General features: G+C 41.7%; 1 protein-coding gene across 1 annotated transcript in view; it reads left to right on the top strand.

Moving 5' to 3' along the window:
* The first annotated feature begins 1,989 nt into the window (after window positions 1-1,989).
* LOC125457199 (interleukin-6 receptor subunit beta-like) overlaps window positions 1,990-8,956 on the top strand; it is a 79,094-nt gene continuing 72,127 nt past the window's right edge. Inside the window, exon 1 of the mRNA XM_048541144.2 lies at window positions 1,990-2,317. The gene's annotated coding sequence lies outside the window, so the exon portion shown is untranslated. The remainder of the gene's footprint in view (window positions 2,318-8,956) is intronic.

Below are 8,956 nucleotides of genomic sequence, written 5' to 3'. Positions count from 1 at the left end.
ATGATACAGGCCTTCAAAAAAAAATCACAATTGTTATGATGCAGAAAGGGGCCACTTGGCCCATTCTACCCGCACCAGCTCTTCAAAATGAGCATCAATACCTAGTGCCAATCTCCTGCTGTCACCTGCTCCCCAACATCCTTACACGCTATTTCTATCCAAATAATCTAAGGAATGGTGATAAATACCAGCCAGCCACTGACACCCTAACCCACGTGATTGTTTTTTAAAGTTTTCCAGTGCCTGAATTGGACATGTTTCCATCACAATTCCAGGCAGTGTATTCCCTGCCCTAACTACTGCCTGTGAAAGTTTCTGTTTCCTCACATTTTCCGTGCTTCTTTTTTGCATGTCATTTTAAGATTATGCCTTTTGCTCTTGCTCCTTTGCAAACAGGAATAGCGTCTCCCACTCATTTTGAAAACTTCTTTGAAAACCTCTTCCAGCTAAGGAGAACCGTCCCAAATTATTCAGTTTACGCTGATAACTCCTGGAGCATGAGTGTAAATTGTTTGTTGTAAGGGGGTACACACGACTAATAGAAAAAAAAATCGACGTTAGGACGTGAATAAAGTCTCACTCGACAGAGGTAGACTTCTAGCGAGGCGCATGGGATAGATCACCGACAAAAAAAACACCAATGGATAAATAGACGAGGCTTTACTGTAGTTGGAGCAACATTGGGTTCTGGGATGGTTAATATCAATTTACAGAATGAGAAAGGCCCACGATGTTTTCGAATTTAACAGTGAGATATTTAACCCAGAGGCTTAGCGTGCTATTGAACACAGCTGATACTGCACGTGAAGCTGGGTGAACACAGCAGGACAAGCAGCATCAGAGGTGCAGGAAAGTTTGACATTTCGGGTCCCGAAACGTCAAACTTTCCTGCACCTCTGATGCTGCTTGGCCTGCTGTGTTCATCCAGCTTCACACCGTGGTACCTCGGATTCTCCAGCATCGGCAGTTCTTACTATCTCTGATATACTGCATGGTCAGGTATGGGCAACAACTTTTTGGATGAATTGATGTCTATCGAGCATGAAGGGCGGAGAGCCGGCCCTCCGAGCACTTTAGGTACTGTCGTCAAGCTGGGACCTTGCAGACATTACTTCTGAAACCACTGGCGGATTGTCTAGGTGTTTTTCACATGGGAGAAGCGACAGAGTCTGGATTGTTACAGGCGAAAAGCGAAAGCAAGATAACGTTGACGAACAGAGAAAAGGGAAACGAAAATTCGTTTTCCAAGAAACTCGAGAATGGAATGCTGTGATCGATAGAGAGAGGCAAGTTCTGCAAATTGCCTCAAGGGGGAAATCCAGGCAGGAAGCGGTTCAGGCAAGGTAAGGAAGCAGCGGAATCAAAGTGAGGAAAGTTGCTCCGAAGAGAACTTGGGAGAAGCGTTCAGCCACATCAAAGATAACGTGGTGTTCACGCGGAGCTGAAGGTGACCACAGTTCAGAGCTAGCGTGCGTGTGGTCCTGCTGACAGTCAGTCCGGGAGCTAGGGGCAGCAGCGAGGCAATCACAGGGAATGAACACTGACATTGGGAAGAAAGTTGTTTCCACACAGAATCCTGTTTGCCCGCGGAATGGAGAGCGGAACCCGACCACGACTTAGTGAGAGAGGGACAGTACCCTTTGCTTTAGAGAGAAGACACCCTTAGGCATTTGAAATTTATAGGCTCAGGGAATAGCAATTGCTCCTGGCCATTTTCTGTGAGTTACTTTATACTTGTCTGAGTGCTTATGTGAACAAACTTGCAATGTGAAAATTAAAACATTTGCACCAGAGATTTAGTTTTTGCTCGAGTAAAGGGTGTGCCTGTTTCTGTCATTCGCACTGGACATCACTACTAGTTCATATGTGCACGCTGTTTTTCTATCCGGATAATCCAGGGACGGGCAATAAAGGCTGGCCAGCCAGCGACGCCCACGTCCCATGAGCGAATAAACATGAAATGACTTTCCTCCACTCGCTACAGTTCTGAGGCACAGCTACAAGAAGGGCCATGTCTGTCAGTAAATCAAGGGCTGTAGGAGTTTCCGGAGTTGAAAATCTGCAGCAAATTAGGAAGCGAGATGTGGAAGAAGCAAACACAGAAATGTACTGGCTTGAGCACTAAGCAGTAGTCGTTCAAATTGGCCAGTTTCTTATCCACAAAAGTGGAATTTCCCGATACGGGCCGAACCAAGTCATTTCTCTTGTGTTCCCGCAAGAATTACAACTGCTGTCTGCGGCACTACACGGTGTTTCCGGGATTGTTGGAATCCTCAAATTTCATAGTATGCTCCTATTTTCAACATTGTTCGATCGCGTGAGTAATCCTTGTTCGTGTTGCTACTTGTATAGGGGAACAATTTGATTCCCTTCGAAAGTGACGAAGGTGCTGTGCTAACTTTGCAAGTCAACTCAAGTCTTTTCGTCACTGTCTAAATAGCAATGTTCAACTCTTTGCAGTTGATAATGCAATACATTTTCATGCATTCTATTTTAGTTAATTATAGAGTATACTTACTCTTACTTTTCAGGACAGTGCTGTGCACTACTGCTCAGGTAATGTAGATTTACAGCAGTATCTGTGACAAATTTAGAAATGCAGGGATTGGCCTGGCAATGTATTTGCAGAAAATCAGTTTCCAATAACCCTTCCTTCAGTAGGTATAATATCATTCATTAAAATAATGAAGTAGAGACAGTTCAGTGCGATAGACTGTGGAGTCTGACATCAGTGGTGAGCAAATTGTTGGAGGGGATTCTGAGAGATGGGATTTATATACATTTGGAGAGTCTAGGACTGATTAGAGATAGCATGGCTTCGTGCATGGGAAATTGTGTCTCACAAACTTGACTGAATTTTTTTGAGAACATAACCAAAAAGATCAATGAGGCAGAGCAGTGGAAGTCTTTATGGACTTTAGTAAAGCTTTTGACAACGTTCAGCATGGTTGATTAATTAATAAAGTTAGATCACATGGGATTCAGGGAGAGCTTGCCAATGCGATACAAAATTAGCTTGATGATAGAAAACAGAGGGTTGTGTTGGAGGGTTGTTTTTTGGACTGGAGGCCTGTGACCATTGTATTCTGCAGGGATCGGTGCTGGGTCCACTGTTGATCATCATTTACATAAATGATTTAGATGAGAATATAGAAGACATGTAAGAATATAGTAAGTTTGCAGATGACACAGAAATTGGTGGTATGGTTGACGGTTAAGAAGGTTATCAGAGACTACAAAGGAATCTTAATCAATTGGGTCAATGGACTGAGGAGTGGCAAATGGATAAATGCAAGGTATTGCATTTTGGTAAAACAAACAAGGGCAGGTCGTACAGTTAATAGTAGGGACCTGGGTTGTGTTGTCACAGAGACCTGGGTGTTAAGATGTATAGTTCATTTAATGCTGCATCACAGGTAGAAAGGGTGGTTAGGAAGGTGTTTAGCATGCTTGCCTTCATTGCTCAGACCATTGAGCATAGGAGTGGGATGCCATGTTGAGGTTGCACAGAACATTCTAGAGTGCTTCTTCTAGAGTGCTGTGTATAGTTCTGATCACCCTACCGTAGGAAAGATATTATTAAATTGGAGAGGGTTCAGAAGAAATTGACCAGAATGTTGCCAGGAGTAGAGGGTTTGAGTTATGAGGAAAGGCTGGGACTTTTTTCACTGGAGGGTAGGAGGTTGAGGGGTGGCTTGTAGAGGCTGATAAAATCATGAGGGGCATAGATAAGGTGAATAGCAAAGGTCTTTTCCCTAGGGCTTGGGAGTTCAAAACCAGGGGGCATATTTTTAAAGTGAGAGAGAAATACTTAAAAGGGACCTGAGGGGTACTATTTCACACAGATTGGGGTTTATATGTAGAATCAACTGCCAGAAAAAATGGTAGATCCAGGCACAGTTGCAACATTTAAAAGACATTTGGATAGGAAAGGTTTAGCAGGATATGGGTGAAACGCAGGCAAGTGGGACTAGGTTAGTTTGTGAAACTTGGTCGACATGGTTGCGTTGGACCAAAGTGTCTGTTTCCAAGCTGTATGACTCTATGACTGTCTGCTACATTTAGTACATCAACATGCTGCAATTGTTAATTTTCTGATTTTATGTGTTTTACATATTCTTGGGGACACTAGCCGCAAGTTTACATCCTGAATTTGATTTCAAGCTATTTCAAGATGGACCCGCACTCCTTACAAACAAGGATACATCTTTAACCATCCAAATGTTTTAAACTCTACTATAAACTGAACTAGACTTACATACTGGAACAATAATTTTTTGTAATGTTTCACTTCTGACCTTTCATAGAATCTCTGTGCCTAAGTTTATTCATTATTGGATTCAGATGGAGCACAAAATTTGATCAAAACAATTGGGATATATCACATAACAAAAATAAGTTATTGAGTATCTCTTGAACTCAAATCTATCAATTCAACATATATTGAAACAAAAAAAACCTTGCTTACTTGTATTTAAACAGCATATTTATTGTAAGTGTCAGGGTGACTTTAAGCCCTGTTTTCAGCCAAGTGTGGTCTTATAGCGTAAAGTGGAACATAGAAGTTATCATCCAGCTCCTGCTGATGGACATGCCAAGATCATCTTGATGGAATCCTTGAACCAAACAGCTTCAGCACCAGGGTACTTCAGTAGCATATGTAAAGGGGGCGGTTGGATATCAACCCAAAGGATCTTTTCCAGTTGTAATGTATTGGTTCCAGTTATTCTGGTCAATTTGCAGAGTAGTTTGATTTCGCCTCATTTATACAAAACACAGAAAAATAACTTGTTCAATACAGACTCAGAAAACAGTGAACATTTCAAATGAAGAAATGTCTCAATAATGTCCAGAACTAATAATAAAACAATCGTTTTTGTAATATGTATATTTTACCTAAAATCTTGGTTAATAGAGTACAAGAGTGTGGATTTTAAACAGAACCCTAATTTTATATGACTGTTCTCTAAGGAGAAGAGTGCAGCAGAAAAGTGTAATTTTCCATATCCATAGAAAAGGTTGTGTATCTAGTTTCAGTATTTATTTTTAGTTTTTTTTGTTTTTATGTATGAAAGTGTAGAAAACATAGAATGTAGAATAGTACCACACAAGAACAGGCCCTTCAGGCCATCATGTCTTCACTAAATAGGATGCCATTCCAAACTAATCCCATCTACCTGCATAGGAATGATATTCAGATAATTTAACTTATTAAGAATGCAGGAACAGAAAACTTGTCTTTTGGGGAGGCTAGAAATAACAATTGTCATACAAATCTAGGCAAAATCAACCCATGAATTTGGTTTATTTTAGAAAACAACAAGAGACTAAAAGTTGGATAAAAATAGCTATGGAAATGGCCTGAGAGGAGAAAATGTAAAGAATTACAAAACTCAGCGCCCAAACATCTATTTACATTAAATTCCCCCAACAAAATGCTTTTGTTTACAGACTTCTGTTATTATGCAACGGTAGTAGATTCGCCAACTTTAGGTACATTTAAGTCGTCACTGGACAAGCATATGGACGTACATGGAATAGTGTAGGTTAGATGGGCTTGAGATCGGTCTGACAGGTCAGCACAACATCGAGGGCCGAAGGGCCTGTACTGTGCTGTAATGTTCTATGTTCTATTACTACTACAGATATCCCAAAATTGTAAAGGTTGTGGAAGGTTTCTATTTGCAGTTTATTCCTATTTTGAATTAGATGCTATTAATCACTGAAAAGTATGTACCTGATCGTAATACATCGAGTTTAATAAATCACTTGAATATTTTCTGCTTCAACTAGGAATTAGCTCAAGACAAAAAGATTTGATTCTGACCTCTATTATTTACCAGCCAAACTGTCTCAGTTAAATGATCTAACTTGGACGTTGGTACATAAATTTACTCGAATAAATGAAAGTACATTATGTCTTGTATCTGCCTTCAATGTGAAAGAATATCTTGATTAACTTGGCTTCTTAGGCTTTATTAAATTAAAGTAGTGAAGTATTAAATTAAATCAGCATTGTACGAAATAAGATTTTCCATTAAAAAAATCTGAAATACCTTTCAACGTGATCGCCTGGGTCTGTAAGTGTTCACTAGATTTCAGGTGAAAGCCAAGCAACTTTCTAACAGCCCACCAAAATCATTGGAAAGAATTAAACATAAGACTGACAGATGTTGTACTTCACTGTTTTATTTAAAAGAATCAGGTTAGCAGACAATAGTACAGTTGAAATTATAAAACATCACTAGAGTAATACTGTATTTGCATTAATCCTGGAGTTTTATTTGATACTAGGCTGTGGTGTGGTAACACAAATGAATCTCTTTCATGAGAACAAGCTGTAAAATTACTTTCTAATGTAATGGAAGCAGATTCGATTGTGGCTCATTCACTTTTATCACCTAGATTTATGGTGACAACTGTTTTACACAGGTCCAAAGTTATCACTTGGGTTAACTTATTGAGAGCACTGAAGGTTTATACCCTGACTGGCACTCTAATGCTCAACTCTGGCAATGTTTCAACAGTCTTGTGAAATGAAATTCTGTCTTTTGGTGTCATCTAGCTTGCTTAGCTTGATAATCACTACAAGTACTGCATTGGCTGTTGTGGTCCTTGATGATGTTGCTCCTGCTAGGTCAGTAGAGCACATGTAGAACATAGAACATAGAACAGTACAGCACAGAACAGGCCCTTCAGCCCACAATGTTGTGCCGACCATTGATCCTCATGTATGCAACTCAAATTTCTGTGACCATATGCATGTCCAGCAGTCTCTTAAATGACCCCAATGACCTTGCTTCCACAACTACTGCTGGCAACGTATTCCATGCTCTCACAACTCTCTGTGTAAAGAACCCGCCTCTGACATCCTCTCTATACTTTCCTCCAACCAGCTTAAAACTATGACCCCTTGTGCTAGCCATTTCTGCCCTGGGAAATAGTCTCTGGCTATCAACTCTATCTATGCCTCTCATTATCTTGTATACCTCAATTAGGTCCCCTCTCCTCCTCCTTTTCTCCAATGAAAAGAGACCGAGCTCAGTCAACCTCTCTTCATAAGATAAGCCCTCCAGTCCAGGCAGCATCCTGGTAAACCTCCTCTGAACCCTCTCCAAAGCATCCACATCTTTACTATAATAGGGCGACCAGAACTGGACGCAGTATTCCAAGTGCAGTCTAACCAAAGTTTTATAGAGCTGCAACAAGATCTCACGACTCTTAAACTCAATCCCCCTGTTAATGAAAGCCAAAACACCATATGCTTTCTTAACAATCCTGTCCACTTGGGTGGCCATTCTAAGGGATCTATGTATCTGCACACCAAGATCCCTCTGTTCCTCCACGCTGCCAAGAATCCTATCCTTAATCCTGTACTCAGCTTTCAAATTCGACCTTCCAAAATGCATCACCTCGCATTTATCCAGGTTGAACTCCATCTGCCACCTCTCAGCCCATCTCTGCATCCTGTCAATGTCCCGCTGCAGCCTACAACAGCCCTCTATACTGTCAACGACACCTCCGACCTTTGTGTCGTCTGCCAACTTGCTGACCCATCCTTCAATCCCCTCATCCAAGTCATTAATAAAAATTACAAACAGTAGAGGCCCAAGGACAGAGCCCTGTGGAACCCCACTCACCACTGACTTCCAGGCAGAATATTTTCCTTCTACTACCACTCACTGTCTTCTGTTGGCCAGCCAATTCTGTATCCAGGCAGCTAAGTTCCCCTGTATCCCATTCCTCCTGACCTTCTGAATGAGCCTACCATGGGGAACCTTATCAAATGCCTTATTGAAGTTCATATACACCACATCCACAGCTCGACCCTCATCAACCTTTCTAGTCACATCCTCAAAGAACTCGTTAAGGTTTGTGAGGCATGACCTGCCCCTCACAAATCCGTGTTGACTGCTTTTGATCAAGCCATGCTCTTCCAGATGGTCATAAATCCTATCCCTCAGAATCCTTTCTAACACCTTGCAGACGACAGACGTGAGACTTACTGGTCTGTAATTGCCAGTTATTTCCCTATTTCCTTTCCTGAAGAGAGGAGTTACATTTGCCTCTCTCCAGTCCTCAGGTATGACTCCAGTGGAGAGCGAGGATGCAAAAGATCTTTGCAAGTGGCGAAGCAATTGCATTTCTCGCTTCCCAAAGCAGCCGAGGACAAATCTGGTCCGGGCCTGGCGACTTGTCAATCTTAATGTTTGACAAAATTTACAGCACATCAGCTTCCTCTATCTCTATCCATTCCAGCATGCACACCTGCTCTTCAAAGGTTCCATTCACTACAAAGTTCGTTTCTTTCGTAAAGACAGAAGCAAAAAACTCATTTAGGGCTTCCCCTACCTCCTCAGACTCCACACACAAGTTCCCTATACTATCCCTGTTCGGCCCTACTCTTTCTTTGACCATTCTCTTATTCCTCACATAAGTGTAAAATGCCTTTGTGTTTTCCCTGATTCCTTCTGCCAAGCCTTTCTCGTGCCCCCTCCTGGCTCTCCTCAGACCTTTTTTGAGCTCCTTCCTTGCCTGCGTATAATCCTCTCTAGCTGAACTTGACCCTAGCTTCCTCCACCTTATGTAAGCTACCTTCTTCCTTTTCACAAGAAGCTCCACCGCTCTTGTCATCCAAGGTTCCTTTATCTTACCCCTTCTTGCCTGTCTCAGAGGGACATATTTACTCATCACTCGCAACAACTGTTCCTTAAACAGTCTCCACATGTCTATAGTGCCCTTACCATGGAACAATTGCTCCCAGTCCATGCTTCCTAACTCATGTCTAATCGCGTCATAGTTTCCTCTTCCCCAATTAAATATCCTCCCATTTTGCCTAATCCTCTCCTTCTCCATAGCTATGTAGAATGTGAGGCAGTTATGGTCACTATCACCAAAATGCTCTCCCACCACAAGATCTGATACCTGCCCCGGCTCGTTTCCGAGCACCAAGTCT

The sequence above is a fragment of the Stegostoma tigrinum genome, chromosome 1 (assembly GCF_030684315.1).
Source record: "Stegostoma tigrinum isolate sSteTig4 chromosome 1, sSteTig4.hap1, whole genome shotgun sequence".
NCBI classification, from domain to species: domain Eukaryota; kingdom Metazoa; phylum Chordata; class Chondrichthyes; order Orectolobiformes; family Stegostomatidae; genus Stegostoma; species Stegostoma tigrinum.
Note: the sequence above shows the minus strand (reverse complement) of the source record. Positions and strands in the feature narration are given on the sequence as shown.